The sequence below is a fragment of the Panulirus ornatus genome, chromosome 43, assembly GCF_036320965.1.
Source record: "Panulirus ornatus isolate Po-2019 chromosome 43, ASM3632096v1, whole genome shotgun sequence".
NCBI classification, from domain to species: domain Eukaryota; kingdom Metazoa; phylum Arthropoda; class Malacostraca; order Decapoda; family Palinuridae; genus Panulirus; species Panulirus ornatus.
In genome coordinates, this window is record NC_092266.1 from 7,865,557 (window position 1) to 7,883,667 (window position 18,111).

Sequence of the window (18,111 nt, forward strand, 5' to 3'; positions counted from 1 at the left end):
TCTGTACTATCCTTGGACACATAGATCTATCCCTGGGGCTTCTGAACTGTCCTTGGACACATAGATTTATCCCTAGGGTTTTTGAACTGTCCTTGGACACATAGATCTATTGCTGGGGCTTCTGAACCATCCTTGGACACATAGATCTATCCCTGGGGCTTTTGAACTATCCTTGGACACATAGATCTATCCCTGGGGCTTCTGAACTATCCTTGGACACATAGATCTATCTCTGGGGCTTCTGAACTATCCTTGGACACATAGATCTATCCCTGGGGCTTCTGTACTATCCTTGGACACATAGATCTATCCCTGTGGCTTCTGAACTATCCTTGGACACATAGATCTATCCCTGGGGCTTTTGAACTGTCCTTGGACACATAGATCTATCCCTGGGGCTTTTGAACTATCCTTGGACACATAGATCTATCCCTGGGGCTTTTGAACTATCCTTGGACACATAGATCTATCCCTGGGGCTTCTGAACTATCCATGGACACATAGATATATCCCTGGGGTTTCTGAACTATCCTTGGACACATAGATCTATCCCTGGGGGTTTTGAACTATCCTTGGACACATAGATCTATCCCTGGGGCTTTTGAGCTATCCTTGGACACATAGATCTATCCCTGGGGTTTTGAACTATCCTTGGACACATAGATCTATCCCTGGGGCTTTTGAACTCTCCTTGAACACATAGATCTATCCCTGGGGCTTTTGAACTATCCTTGGACACATAGATCTATCCCTGGGGCTTTTGAACTATCCTTGGACACATAGATCTATCCCTGGGGTTTTGAACTATCCTTGGACACATAGATCTATCCCTGGGGCTTTTGAACTCTCCTTGAACACATAGATCTATCCCTGGGGCTTTTGAACTATCCTTGGACACATAGATCTAGCCCTGGGGCTTCTGAACTATCCTTGGGCACATAGATCTAGCCCTGGGGCTTCTGAACTATCCTTGGACACATAGATCTAGCCCTGGGGCTTCTGAACTATCCTTGGACACATAGATCTATCCCTGGGGCTTCTGAACTATCCTTGGACACATAGATCTATCCCTGGGGCTTTTGAACTATCCTTGGACACATAGATCTATCCCTGGGGCTTCTGAACTATCCTTGGACACGTAGATCTATACATGATCTATCCCCTGAATATGTCAACTATCCATGGGACCGCTGGCTTATCTCTGGAGACAATTCACTATCCTTACGTCCAATGAACTATCCGTAAGACCTTTAGACTATCCCTGAGAACATACCGTTGGGGACGCTTGACTATCCTTGGGATCAGTGTTAATTATTGAGGATAGGGATCGTGAACAAGGGCCCGCCAGACTATCCATGGTGCTTCTAGCCTACCACTGGGGATGCCGATCTATCCTTCATCTCTGCTGCTCCATCACTAGCCACACTGGACTATCCCCATACCCGGTTAAACTACCCCCAAACACATCCTAACAGCCCTAGGACCACTAAATTGGGTTTTAATTGCTGCTGAAACTACCTTCTTGGACTTTTAAACTATCCATGACGAGGTTGTACTATTCCTGTGGCCATTAGCCTAGCCGTAGGACACATAGTTTATCATGTAAACTACATACAATAATTGCACACTCAAAGGTCTATCCTTGGTACCTCGAAACACAGAGATACTGAACTCTTCTCAAACCTCTATATACTATCCCTAAGGACGCTGGACTATCCTTACGGGTCCTGAACTTCCGTGGGACTACTGGTCTATCCGTGACTATCCTTATGGTCACTGATATCTGAGAGTTATAGACTATCCCTTGAAATAGTGAACTATCCATGAGTACAATTGTTACAGGGACATTAACAAACACATCCAGATGTCGACTCTTCGTCCTACATTTGTGTAACCCAAATTCCTTTTTCCAAACCCAGCTGGTGGGTATGTGTCCCGGGATCCCAGAGATAGTGATCCCGCGTGTCCCACTGGCCTGTGGATCTGGGATATAAAAGTCCCACTATCTCTCCTTCCCTGCCCATCCACCTGTTGGCTTCCTCATGTAAAAGTGAAGTAACCAGTCCAGTTTTCAGTTATATTATATATGATAACTGGTTTAATGCCAGTTCTCGTGTGTGGGAGTAAGAAACGCTCCGGTTATTGTGTGAACAACGACGCGCCCCAACACCGTCTCTTCCTGTGTGTTCACATCCTCCACACATCTCTACCACTCTGGGGTTGAGGGGCCCCTTCAGTCATCTCTACCACACTGGGGTTGAGGGCCCCTTCAGTCATCTCTACCACACTGGGGTTGAGGGGCCCCTTCAGTCATCTCTACCTCACTGGGGTTGAGGGCCCCTCCAGTCATCTCTACCACACTGGGGTTGAGGGCCCCTTCCAGTCATCTCTACCACACTGGGGTTGAGGGACCCCTTCAGTCATCTCTACCACTCTGGGGTTGAGGGGCCCCTTCAGTCATCTCTACCACACTGGGGTTGAGGGCCCCTTCAGTCATCTCTACCACACTGGGGTTGAGGGGCCCCTTCAGTCATCTCTACCTCACTGGGGTTGAGGGCCCCTCCAGTCATCTCTACCACACTGGGGTTGAGGGCCCCTTCCAGTCATCTCTACCACACTGGGGTTGAGGGACCCCTTCAGTCATCTCTACCACACTGGGGTTGAGGGCCCCTTCAGTCATCTCTACCACACTGGGGTTGAGGGACCCCTTCAGTCATCTCTACCACACTGGGGTTGAGGGACCCCTTCAGTCATCTCTACCACACTGGGGTTGAGGGCCCCTTCAGTCATCTCTACCACACTGGGGTTGAGGGCCCCTTCAGTCATCTCTACCACTCTGGGGTTGAGGGGCCCCTTCAGTCATCTCTACCACTCTGGGGTTGAGGGGCCCCTTCAGTCATCTCTACCACACTGGGGTTGGGGGCCCCTCCAGTCATCTCTACCACACTGGGGTTGAGGGACCCCTTCAGTCATCTCTACCACTCTGGGGTTGAGGGGCCCCTTCAGTCATCTCTACCACTCTGGGGTTGAGGGGCCCCTTCAGTCATCTCTACCACTCTGGGGTTGAGGGGCCCCTTCAGTCATCTCTACCACTCTGGGGTTGAGGGCCCCTTCAGTCATCTCTACCACACTGGGGTTGAGGGGCCCCTCCAGTCATCTCTACCACTCTGGGGTTGAGGGCCCTTCAGTCATCTCTACCACACTGGGGTTGAGGGCCCCTTCAGTCATCTCTCCCACTCTGGGGTTGAGGGCCCTTCAGTCATCTCTACCGCACTGGGGTTGGGGGCCCTTCAGTCATCTCTACCACTCTGGGGTTGAGGGCCCCTCCAGTCATCTCTACCTCACTGGGGTTGAGGGCCCCTCCAGTCATCTCTACCACTCTGGGGTTGAGGGCCCCTCCAGTCATCTCTACCACACGGGTTAGGGGCCCCTCCAGTCATCTCTACCACACTGGGGTTGGGGGCCCCTTCAGTCATCTCTACCACACTAGGGTTGGGGGCCTCTTCAGTCATCTCTACCACACTGGGGTTGAGGGCCCCCTCCAGTCATCTCTACCACACTGTGGTTGGGGGCCCCTTCAGTCATCCCTACCACTCTGGGGTTGAGGGCCCCTTCAGTCATCTCTACCACACTGGGGTTGAGGGACCCTCCGGTCATTTCTACCACACTGGGGTTGAGGGCCCCTTCCAGTCATCTCTACCACACTGGGGTTGAGGGCCCCTTCCAGTCATCTCTACCACACTGGGGTTTGAGGGCCCCTTACAGTCATCTCTACCACTCTGGGGTTGAGGGACCCTTCAGTCATCTCTACCACTCTGGGGTTAGGGGCCCCTACAGTCATCTCTACCACACTGGGGTTGAGGGCCCCTTCAGTCATCTCTTCCACTCTGGGGTTGAGGGGCCCCTTCAGTCATCTCTACCACTCTGGGGTTGGGGGCCCCTACAGTCATCTCTACCACACTGGGGTTGAGGGCCCCTTCAGTCATCTCTACCACACTTGGGTTGAGGGCCCCTTCAGTCATCTCTACCACTCTGGGGTTGGGGGCCCCTACAGTCATCTCTACCACACTGGGGTTGAGGGCCCCTTCAGTCATCTCTTCCACTCTGGGGTTGGGGGCCCCTTCCAGTCATCTCTACCACACTGGGGTTTGAGGGCCCCTTACAGTCATCTCTACCACTCTGGGGTTGAGGGACCCTTCAGTCATCTCTTCCACTCTGGGGTTGGGGGCCCCTTCCAGTCATCTCTACCACACTGGGGTTTGAGGGCCCCTTACAGTCATCTCTACCACTCTGGGGTTGAGGGACCCTCCAGTCATTTCTACCACACTGGGGTTGAGGGGCCCTTCCAGTCATCTCTACCACACTGAGGTTGGGGGCCCCTTCCAGTCATCTCTACCACACTGGGGTTGAGGGGCCCTTCCAGTCATTTCTACCACACTGGGGTTGGGGGCCCCTTCCAGTCATCTCTACCACACTGGGGTTAAGGGCCCCTTCCAGTCATCTCTTCCACTCTGGGGTTGGGGTCCCCTTCCAGTCATCTCTACCACACTGGGGTTGAGGGCCCCTTCCAGTCATCTCTTCCACTCTGGGGTTGGGGGCCCCTTCCAGTCATCTCTACCACACTGGGGTTGAGGGCCCCTTCCAGTCATCTCTACCACACTGGGGTTGAGGGCCCCTTCAGTCATCCCTACACACACACACACACACACACACACACACACTGGATCATGTATTACCATCACCATTCAGATACCGCCATCAAGTGTACTGAACATCAAATGGTGTGAAGGTATTTCAAAGAATGATAACCTAGTGCCATGTAGTGAAGTACCTGCTTAACTTAACTTGTATGAACAAGGACCAGTGTGAGTCTAGCCTTTGGGGAAAATGCTGACTCAAAAAGTAGCGAAAATATATGACAAAGAGTAAATTAGCGAGACGAACCAGTGGGTTTCCTGTGAGTAGAGCGACAGAAATAGAAGCAGATGGATTTGGACACAGACACAGAGGTCAAAGATGGCTTCGACGCTTGTCTGGTAGGCTTAGAAGGTAAAGAAAATGGCAGGAGGAGAAATTAACTGCATTCGTTGAAGAGGGATTATCACAGGTAATTAAAAGTCAGAGGTGTGATACAATGGTTTCACCTCACAAAATGCCAACACGAAAGGAAGTGAGGACATGACAGGGTTGAAGAAGTATGAATGACCATGGATTAGCTGGACGAAGACCAGGCTAAATTGGAGCGATGTGGTATACAGGGGGCGACGTACCGTCAGTGGACTGAATCAAGGCATATGAAGCAACTAGGGAAAACCAGGGAATGGTTTATGAGGCCTGGATGTGGATAAGAAGCTGTGGTTTCGGTGCATTACACATGACAGATACAGAATGAAATGTGAGAAAATGTGTCCTTTTTCTAAGTCTGTACCTGCCGCTACCTTATTCACGTAGGAAACGGCGAACAAGTATGAAAGAAACCGTAAATTATCACGAGTCCAATGCTGAGTTGAGTGAGTGTGATAAGTTTCACAACGAAATAGAAAAGTGATAAGGAAAATGTTCATTGTATACATAAAGAAGATGAGAAAGTTATAGGATCATCTCTCTCTCTCTCTCTCTCTCTCTCTCTCTCTCTCTCTCTCTCTCTCTCTCTCTCTCTCTCTCTCTCTCTCTCTCTCTCTATCTATCTATCTATCTATCTTTATCTATCTATCAATCTGTCTATCAATTAATCTATGTATGTATCTATCTATGTATCTATCTATCTATCGTCCATCTAATTATCTATCTATCTATCTCTGTCAACTGTGAACACAAAAGACACCAACATTACACCCTCACAGTGTGTGTGAGGGAAGTGTGAGGCAAGGCAGAAGGCTAGGCATGAGCAGCTCTGGCCTCACACTCGGGTGATGGCATGAGCTCACACACAGTTGCAGCTCTTGCCACGCTCCTCTTGCTAAAGGTCATCTTGCAACATCTTGGTCCCCGGGGCCACACCCACCACCAGCTTCTGTCTGGTTGGAAAGTGGCCCTGCGGCAGGTGGGTGCGCGGCCAGGTCTGGTCACATGTGAGGGTTCCAGTGTGGCCAGGGTGTAGTGGGTGTGTGGCCAAGGGTGTGATGGGTGTGCGTATACAGTCCAGAGTTTATTGATGATGTGTTAGAGAAGATATATTCTATTGGATCTAAGTTAAAGTACCATAGATCTTTCATTGATAAATCCCTTAAGTTAGCAAAGAAATCATTTTATAGAGTTCAGCCCAAACCTCCCATTGACACCAAGAATCTTTTAGTTCTCTCTAATGATAATAATTTCACTTTACTTCCCATGTTGCTTAAATCCTTTAATGTAAATGTTGCCTTCAGCAACAATAATACTATAAAGAATATCTTAATCAGGAATTCACCAGAATATTCTCCTGGATGCATCTATAAAGTGCCATGTAGAAATTGTGATAAGTTCCTGGATGCATCTATAAAGTGCCATGTAGAGATTGTGATAAGTTCCTGGATGCATCTATAAAGTGCCATGTAGAAATTGTGATAAATTTTATGTTGGTCAGACTGGTAAGGATCTTTCTGTTAGACTTAAGCAACATAAATATAGTATAAGAACGGGACAAGAATCAAATGCCTTGTTTAATCACGTTAAAAACTATGATCATTGTATTGACTGGAGTAACGCCATCTCAGTTATTAACTCTAACTCTATTACCAAGAGAAATATCATTGAATTTTCTATTATTAAATACAATTATAATCTTGATATTAGTGATAATCTTAATATTATTAAAAACAATTATAATCTTAATATTAGTGATGGCCTATACAAATTAGATAACTTTATTGTCGATAAAATTTGTAAACAATTCCCTTTTCGTCCACATGAAAAATTTTATGATACCAATGTTGCCAGAGTTGGACGCACCCGACCTCCATTCGGGTAATCACATGTTAACCAAATGGCGTCCTAGCTTCGTCTCTTCGATGTATATCAACTGACTGTTATATTTCTCTCTTGTGTCTCCCCTGATGATGTGATTATTACACGAAAGTGCACTTGGGAACTTATCGTGTTTCATTTCCCCGTGGATAAGAAAGGAATTTAATTAGTCACGCCCTCAACTGTGATCTTTTCCAATATATATATATATATATATATATATATATATATATATATATATATATATATATATATATATATATATATATATATATATATATACCACTGTACAATGCTCTGACTTATCAAGGAAGTCAAACCCATTATCATCATTCACTCACGTTTCCTCTCGTAGAAAAAACCGCTACATAGTTCCGGGTCGAAGTCATTACAGTTTTGATTATCGTATGTAATTAACAATTACGTAGAAGAAAGAATAATAAGGAAGTGATGACGCTCACTTGTCAGTGCGTGAGAAACGGTTCTCAGTTCGACCAGAGGCGTTTCGAACCCCTAACCTGGGATTGTATTTGTGTTTGTGTTTCATTTATTGTTTCTTATTTGAATTAGAGGAACATATATTCAGTAGGTAGGATGCTCGTAGGTCAAAATGATACGTAGAAATTAGAATCAAAATCATTTGTGGTGAAGCAGAAACGACAGAACTTAGGGTAAACAGAATTCATCTGTTAACGGTAAACAGATATGACAGCTGTTGACGAAAATGGCTTCGTGATGTGTGGCTGGTCGGTGGATGATGATGTACTGGTCGGTGGATGATGATGTACTGGTGGGTGGATGATGATGTACTGGTCGGTGGATGATGATGTACTGGTCGGTGGATGATGATGTACTGGTCGGTGGATGATGATGTACCGGTCGGTGGATGATGATGTACTGGTTGGTGGATGATGATGTACTGGTCGGTGGATGATGATGTACTGGTCGGTGGATGATGATGTACTGGTTGGTGGATGATGATGTACTGGTCGGTGGATGATGATGTACTGGTCGGTGGATGATGATGTACTGGTCGGTGGATGATGATGTACTGGTCGGTGGATGATGATGTACTGGTTGGTGGATGATGATGTACTGGTCGGTGGATGATGATGCACTGGTCGGTGGATGATGATGTACTGGTCGGTGGATGATGATGTACTGGTCGGTGGATGATGATGTACTGGTCGGTGGATGATAATGTACTGGTCGGTGGATGATGATGCACTGGTCGGTGGATGATGATGTACTGGTTGGTGGATGATGATGCACTGGTCGGTGGATGATAATGTACTGGTCGGTGGATGATGTACCGGTGGGTGGATGATGATGTACTGGTCGGTGGATGATGATGTACTGGTCGGTGGATGATGATGCACTGGTCGGTGGATGATAATGTACTGGTCGGTGGATGATGTACCGGTGGGTGGATGATGATGTACTGGTCGGTGGATGATGATGTACTAGTCGGTGGATGATGATGTACTGGTCGGTGGATGATGATGTACTGGTCGGTGGATGATGATGTACTGGTCGGTGGATGATAATGTACTGGTCGGTGGATGATGATGTACTGGTCGGTGGATGATGATGTACTGGTCGGTGGATGATGATGTACTGGTCGGTGGATGATAATGTACTGGTCGGTGGATGATGTACCGGTGGGTGGATGATGATGTACTGGTCGGTGGATGATGATGTACTGGTCGGTGGATGATGATGTACTGGTCGGTGGATGATGATGTACTGGTCGGTGGATGATAATGTACTGGTCGGTGGATGATGTACCGGTGGGTGGATGATTATGTACTGGTCGGTGGATGATGATGTACTGGTCGGTGGATGATGATGTACTGGTCAGTGGATGATGATGTACTGGTCGGTGGATGATGATGTACTGGTCGGTGGATGATAATGTACTGGTCGGTGGATGATGTACCGGTGGGTGGATGATGATGTACTGGTCGGTGGATGATGATGTACTGGCCGGTGGATGATGATGTACGAGGTGTACCAGGTCATGTTGACCTGGAGATGGAGGAGGTAGACCAGGTCACGTTGACCTGGAGGTGTACCAGGTCATGTTGACCTGGAGATGGAGGAGGTAGACCAGGTCACGTTGACCTGGAGGTGTACCAGGTCATGTTGACCTGGAGGTGGAGAAGGTAGACCAGGTCACGTTGACCTGGAGGTGTACCAGGTCATGTTGACCTGGAGGTGGAGAAGGTAGACCAGGTCACGTTGACCTGGAGGTGTACCAGGTCATGTTGACCTGGAGGTGGAGAAGGTAGACCAGGTCACGTTCACCTGGAGGTGTACCAGGTCATGTTGACCTGGAGATGGAGGAGGTAGACCAGGTCACGTTGACCTGAAGGTGTACCAGGTCATGTTGACCTGGAGATGGAGGAGGTAGACCAGGTCACGTTGACCTGGAGGTGTACCAGGTCATGTTGACCTGGAGGTGGAGAAGGTAGACCAGGTCACGTTGACCTGGAGGTGTACCAGGTCATGTTGACCTGGAGGTGGAGAAGGTAGACCAGGTCACGTTGACCTGGAGGTGTACCAGGTCATGTTGACCTGGAGGTGGAGAAGGTAGACCAGGTCACGTTGACCTGGAGGTGTACCAGGTCATGTTGACCTGGAGATGGAGGAGGTAGACCAGGTCACGTTGACCTGGAGGTGTACCAGGTCATGTTGACCTGGAGGTGGAGGAGGTAGACCAGGTCACGTTGACCTGGAGGTGTACCAGGTCATGTTGACCTGGAGGTGGAGGAGGTAGACCAGGTAGACAGGACCATTAAAGGAAAGACAGAACAGTGAGAGTCAATTATCAAATCATAAATCAATTATTCATCTAATCATAAATCAATTATTTTTTTCTAAGTACACTTCTAAGTACACTTCTAAGTACACTTCTAAGTACACTTCTAAGTACACTTAACGATAAAGTAATTTCTCATTACTTTTATTTCGTCGTTCGTTAATGTTGACGGTGGATAATGGGGTGGTTTCAGGTGGTCAACAACGAAGGCCCACACACACAGGGAGAGTAAATAAATAAATTGATTTATGGTTCGTTATGGTTTCAGGCCTCGTGGGGTCAGAGGTCAGGACCTGGAGGTCAGGAACCACAGACCCAGGGTTAAGAGGGAGGTATGAAGACGTCTCTGACTTGGGTAGTTTATATAGATATATTGTGTGGTCATTATAACACTTCAATCTATCTACCCAGACTTGATAATAATAACCAGGTCAACACTGCAACACACTGGCAACACTTGTTATATCACAACATGGAAATAAGTTGTGGAAATTATCAAGTTGCTTGATTGGTCTTGTCAGAATGATGACAGTATATATATATATATATATATACATATATATATATATATATATATATATATATATATATATATATATATATATATATATATATATATATATGTCATTTTTATTTTATTTATTTTGCTTTGTCGCTGTCTCCCGCGTTTGCGAGGTAGCGCAAGGAAACAGACGAAAGAAATGGCCAAACCCACCCCCATACACATGTATATACACACACGTCCACACACGCAAATATACATACCTATACATCTCAATGTACACATATATATACACACACAGACACATACATATATACCCATGCACACAATTCACACTGTCTGCCTTTATTCATTCCCATCGCCACCTCGCCACACATGGAATACCATCCCCTTCCCCCCTCATGTGTGCGAGGTAGCGCTAGGAAAAGACAACAAAGGCCACATTCGTTCACACTCAGTCTCTAGCTGTCATGCAATAATGCCCGAAACCACAGCTCCCTTTCCACATCCAGGCCCCACACAGCTTTCCATGGTTTACCCCAGACGCTTCACATACCCTGATTCAATCCACTGACAGCACGTCAACCCCGGTATACCACATCGATCCAATTCACTCTATTCCTTGCCCGCCTTTCACCCTCCTGCATGTTCAGGCCCCGATCACTCAAAATATATATATATATTTTTTCTTTTTTTTTTTTTTTTTTGGCTTTGTCGCTGTCTCCCGCGTTTGCGAGGTAGCGCAAGGAAACAGACGAAAGAAATGGCCCAACCCACCCCCATACACATGTATATACATACGTCCACACACGCAAATATACATACCTACACAGCTTTCCATGGTTTACCCCAGACGCTTCACATGCCCTGATTCAATCCACTGACAGCACGTCAACCCCGGTATACCACATCGCTCCAATTCACTCTATTCCTTGCCCTCCTCTCACCCTCCTGCATGTTCAGGCCCCGATCACACAAAATCTTTTTCACTCCATCTTTCCACCTCCAATTTGGTCTCCCTCTTCTCCTCGTTCCCTCCACCTCCGACACATATATCCTCTTGGTCAATCTTTCCTCACTCATTCTCTCCATGTGCCCAAACCACTTCAAAACACCCTCTTCTGCTCTTTCAACCACGCTCTTTTTATTTCCACACATCTCTCTTACCCTCACGTTACTCACTCGATCAAACCACCTCACACCACACATTGTCCTCAAACATCTCATTTCCAGCACATCCATCCTCCTGCGCACAACTCTATCCATAGCCCACGCCTCGCAACCATACAACATTGCTGGAACCACTATTCCTTCAAACATACCCATTTTTGCTTTCCGAGATAATGTTCTCGATTTCCACACATTCTTCAAGGCTCCCAGGATTTTCGCCCCCTCCCCCACCCTATGATCCACTTCCGCTTCCATGGTTCCATCCGCTGCCAGATCCACTCCCAGATATCTAAAACACTTCACTTCCTCCAGTTTTTCTCCATTCAAACTCACCTCCCAGTTGACTTGACCCTCAACCCTACTGTACCTAATAACCTTGCTCTTATTCACATTTACTCTCAGCTTTCTTCTTTCACACACTTTACTAAACTCAGTCACCAGCTTCTGCAGTTTCTCACATGAATCAGCCACCAGCGCTGTATCATCAGCGAACAACAACTGACTCACTTCCCAAGCTCTCTCATCCCCAACAGACTTCATACTTGCCCCTCTTTCCAAAACTCTTGCATTCACCTCCCTAACAACCCCATCCATAAACAAATTAAACTAGGACGCCATTTGGTAAACATGTGAAACACGATGAATATATAAATACATAAAGAATTATAACCTTGATATTAGTGAATGTTTATTCAAATTGGATAACTTTATTGTTGATAAAATTTGTAAACAATTCCCCTTCTTGTCCACATAATAAATTTATGAACGCTCGTTGTATGTTTTGGACAATCACATGTTTACCAAATGGCGTCCTAGCTACGTCTCTTCGATGTATATCAACTGACTGTTATATTTCTCTCTTGTGTCTCCCCTGATGATGTGATTATTACACGAAAGTGCACTTAGGAACTTATCGTGTTTCATTTTCCCCGTGGACTCATAGGAATATCTTGATCACACTAGTCTCCAGACTCCCATGTTACTGGTCTGGGTAGTGTAACACGTCACCCAGACTCCCATGTTACTGGTCTGGGTAGTGTAACACGTCACCCAGACTCCCATGTTAATGGTCTGGGTAGTGTAACACGTCACCCAGACTCCCATGTTACTGGTCTGGGTAGTGTAACACGTCACCCAGACCCCCATGTTACTGGTCTGGGCAGTGTAACACGTCACCCAGACTCCCATGTTACTGGTCTGGGTAGCGTAACACGTCACCCAGACTCCCATGTTACTGTTCTGGGCAGTGTAACACGTCACCCAGACCCCCATGTTACTGGTCTGGGTAGTGTAACACGTCACCCAGACCCCCACGTTACAGGTCTGGGCAGTGTAACACGTCACCCAGACTCCCACGTTACAGGTCTGGGCAGTGTAACACGTCACCCAGACTCCCATGTTACTGGTCTGGGCAGTGTAACACGTCACCCAGACTCCCATGTTACTGGTCTGGGCAGTGTAACACGTCACCCAGACTCCCATGTTACTGGTCTGGGCAGTGTAACACGTCACCCAGACTCCCATGTTACTGGTCTGGGTAGTGTAACATGTCACCCAGACCCCCACGTTACAGGTCTGGGCAGTGTAACACGTCACCCAGACTCCAACGTTACAGGTCTGGGCAGTGTAACACGTCACCCAGACTCCCACGTTACAGGTCTGGGCAGTGTAACACGTCACCCAGACTCCCATGTTACTGGTCTGGGCAGTGTAACACGTCACCCAGACTCCCATGTTACTGGTCTGGGTAGTGTAACACGTCACCCAGACCCCCATGTTACTGGTCTGGGCAGTGTAACACGTCACCCAGACTCCCATGTTACTGGTCTGGGCAGTGTAACACGTCACCCAGACTCCCATGTTACTGGTCTGGGCAGTGTAACACGTCACCCAGACTCCCATGTTACTGGTCTGGGTAGTGTAACATGTCACCCAGACTCCCATGTTACTGGTCTGGGCAGTGTAACATGTCACCCAGACTCCCATGTTACTGGTCTGGGTAGTGTAACACGTCACCCAGACTCCCATGTTACTGGTCTGGGTAGTGTAACATGTCACCCAGACTCCCATGTTACTGGTCTGGGCAGTGTAACACGTCACCCAGACTCCCATGTTACTGGTCTGGGCAGTGTAACACGTCACCCAGACTCCCATGTTACTGGTCTGGGCAGTGTAACACGTCACCCAGACTCCCATGTTACTGGTCTGGGTAGTGTAACACGTCACCCAGACTCCCATGTTACTGGTCTGGGTAGTGTAACATGTCACCCAGACTCCCATGTTACTGGTCTGGGTAGTGTAACATGTCACCCAGACTCCCATGTTACTGGTCTGGGCAGTGTAACACGTCACCCAGACTCCCATGTTACTGGTCTGGGCAGTGTAACACGTCACCCAGACTCCCATGTTACTGGTCTGGGTAGTGTAACACGTCACCCAGACTCCCATGTTACTGGTCTGGGTAGTGTAACATGTCACCCAGACTCCCATGTTACTGGTCTGGGTAGTGTAACATGTCACCCAGACTCCCATGTTACTGGTCTGGGCAGTGTAACACGTCACCCAGACTCCCATGTTACTGGTCTGGGCAGTGTAACACGTCACCCAGACTCCCATGTTACTGGTCTGGGTAGTGTAACATGTCACCCAGACTCCCATGTTACTGGTCTGGGTAGTGTAACATGTCACCCAGACTCCCATGTTACTGGTCTGGGCAGTGTAACACGTCACCCAGACTCCCATGTTACTGGTCTGGGCAGTGTAACACGTCACCCAGACTCCCATGTTACTGGTCTGGGCAGTGTAACACGTCACCCAGACTCCCATGTTACTGGTCTGGGTAGTGTAACACGTCACCCAGATTCCCATGTTACTGGTCTGGGTAGTGTAACACGTCACCCAGACTCCCATGTTACTGGTCTGGGCAGTGTAACACGTCACCCAGACTCCCATGTTACTGGTCTGGGCAGTGTAACACGTCACCCAGACTCCCATGTTACTGGTCTGGGTAGTGTAACACGTCACCCAGACTCCCATGTTACTGGTCTGGGTAGTGTAACACGTCACCCAGACTCCCATGTTACTGGTCTGGGTAGTGTAACATGTCACCCAGACTCCCATGTTACTGGTCTGGGCAGTGTAACACGTCACCCAGACTCCCATGTTACTGGTCTGGGCAGTGTAACACGTCACCACCCCCATGTTACTGGTCTGGGTAGTGTAACACGTCACCCAGACTCCCATGTTACTGGTCTGGGCAGTGTAACACGTCACCCAGACTCCCATGTTACTGGTCTGGGCAGTGTAACACGTCACCCAGACTCCCATGTTACTGGTCTGGGCAGTGTAACACGTCACCCAGACTCCCATGTTACTGGTCTGGGTAGTGTAACACTGTAGGTGCTGAGCGAGTAATCATGGGTGAGGTTGAGAGGCATTGGTGAGGGGTGAGAGGCAGTAAGTGCCTCTCCTCTGTGTGTGTGTGTGTGTGTGTGTGTGTGTGTGTGTGTGTGTGTGTGATCCACCTTATCAGCGGGGGGGGGGGGGGGGGGGTTCTCACTACACCACCACACTTGAGGTTAGGTTAGGGAGAGGCATTGTTGAGGGGTGAGAGGCAGTAAGTGCCTCTCCTGTGTGTGTGTGTGTGTGTGTGTGACCCACGTTATCAGCGGGGGGGGGGCCGGGGGGGGTGACGTGCTTCCCCTCCTCCACCACAACACACAACAGGTCACCCAGCCAGGGGATCGCTGATGCTCGCCTCGCTAAGGAGCGCCTCCCATCCTGGTGGTCAGCCCCGAGCAGCCCTCTCTCTCTCAGCCCCTGCCAACCAAACTTCGCTGAGATGAAACCTTCACTCAGTATCTTCCAGCAGGTCAGCATTAGGGTCAGCAGGTCAGCACCAGGGTCAGCAGGTCAGCACTAGGGTCAGCAGGTCAGCACCAGGAGTCAGCAGGTCAGCACCAGGGTCAGCAGCTCAACACTAGGGTCAGCAGGTCAGCACTAAGGTCAGCAGGTCAGCACCAGGGTCAGCAGGTCAGCACCAGGGTCAGCAGGTCAGCACCAGGGTCAGCAGGTCAGCACCAGGGTCAGCAGGTCAGCACCAGGATCAGCAGGTCAGCACTAGGGTCAGCAGGTCAGCACCAGGGTCAGCAGGTTAGCAGCAGGTTAGGGGGGACATGTGTGGCTCTGGTTATGATGATGTTGTATACGTGGTTATAATGATGTTGTATACGTGGTTATAATGATGTTGTATACGTGGTTATAATGATGTTGTATACGTGGTTATAATGATGTTGTATACGTGGTTATGATGATGTTGTATACGTGGTTATAATGATGTTGTATACGTGGTTATAATGATGTTGTATACGTGGTTATAATGATGTTGTATACGTGGTTATAATGATGTTGTATACGTGGTTATGATGATGTTGTATACGTGGTTATAATGATGTTGTATACGTGGTTATAATGATGTTGTATACGTGGTTATGATGATGTTGTATACGTGGTTATGATGATGTTGTATACGTGGTTATAATGATGTTGTATACGTGGTTATAATGATGTTGCATACGTGGTTATAATGATGTTGTATACGTGGTTATAATGTTGTATACGTGGTTATAATGATGTTGTATACGTGGTTATAATGATGTTGTATACGTGGTTATAATGATGTTGTATACGTGGTTATAATGATGTTGTATACGTGGTTATGATGTATACGTGGCTGAACTCCTCACTTCTCTCCTCCTGTAATCACATGTTGAACCTGAGGACAATGGCAAATGTGTCCACAACACCGGGTCTGTGATCAAGATGGAAGCCTTTTGTTTATTGTCGTCCAGTTGTGTTGACATAGTCACTACATATTGAGCCAAGAAGATTATACAGTTATTTCATATTAATCTATTATGTATTTTGAGAATTTATACAGTTATTTCATATTAATCTATTATGTATTTTGAGAATTTATACAGTTATTTCATATTAATCTATTATGTATTTTGAGAATTTATACAGTTATTTCATATTAATCTATTATGTATTTTGAGAATTTATACAGTTATTTCATATTAATCTATTATGTATTTTGAGAATTTATACAGTTATTTCATATCAATCTATTATGTATTTTGAGAATTTATACAGTTATTTCATATTAATCTATTATGTATTTTGAGAATTTATACAGTTATTTCATATTAATCTATTATGTATTTTGAGAATTTATACAGTTATTTCATCCTAATCTATTTATGTATTTTGAGAATTTATACAGTTATTTCATATTAATCTATTATGTATTTTGAGAATTTATACAGTTATTTCATCCTAATCTATTTATGTATTTTGAGAATTTATACAGTTATTTCATATTAATCTATTATGTATTTTGAGAATTTATACAGTTATTTCATCCTAATCTATTTATGTATTTTGAGAATTTATACAGTTATTTCATATTAATCTGTTATGTATTTTGAGAATTTATACAGTTATTTCATCCTAATCTATTTATGTATTTTGAGAATTTATACTGTTATTTCATATTAATCTATTATGTATTTTGAGAATTTATACAGTTATTTCATATTAATCTATTATGTATTTTGAGAATTTATACAGTTATTTCATATTAATCTATTATGTATTTTGAGAATTTATACAGTTATTTCATATTAATCTATTATGTATTTTGAGAATTTATACAGTTATTTCATATTAATCTATTATGTATTTTGAGAATTTATACAGTTATTTCATATTAATCTATTATGTATTTTGAGAATTTATACAGTTATTTCATATTAATCTATTATGTATTTTGAGAATTTATACAGTTATTTCATATTAATCTATTATGTATTTTGAGAATTTATACAGTTATTTCATATTAATCTATTATGTATTTTGAGAATTTATACAGTTATTTTATCCTAATCTATTACGTATTTTGAGAATTTATACAGTTATTTCATCCTAATCTATTATGTATTTTGAGAATTTATACAGTTATTTCATATTAATCTATTATGTATTTTGAGAATTTATACAGTTATTCCATCTTAATCTATTTATGTATTTTGAGAATTTATACAGTTATTTCATCTTAATCTATTTATGTATTTTGAGAATTTATTCGAATTTTTGTGATGCTGTGAGAAATTCCCTTGATGACTTCTGTGGTTCTAAATGTTTCGTTTCTCTCTTTAGAATTAGTTCAGTTCAAGCTTGGTTATAGTTCAGTTCAAGCTTGGTTATAGTCCAGCTCAAGCTTGGTTATAGTCCAGTTCAAGCTTGGTTATAGTTCAGTTCAAGCTTGGTTATAGTTCAGTTCAAGCTTGGTTATAGTTCAGTTCAAGCTTGGTTATAGTTCAGTTCAAGCTTGGTTATAGTCCAGCTCAAGCTTGGTTATAGTTCAGTTCAAGCTTGGTTATAGTCCAGTTCAAGCTTGGTTATAGTCCAGTTCAAGCTTGGTTATAGTCCAGTTCAAGCTTGGTTATAGTCCAGCTCAAGCTTGGTTATAGTTCAGTTCAAGCTTGGTTATAGTCCAGCTCAAGCTTGGTTATAGTCCAGTTCAAGCTTGGTTATAGTCCAGTTCAAGCTTGGTTATAGTTCAGTTCAAGCTTGGTTATAGTCCAGTTCAAGCTTGGTTATAGTTCAGTTC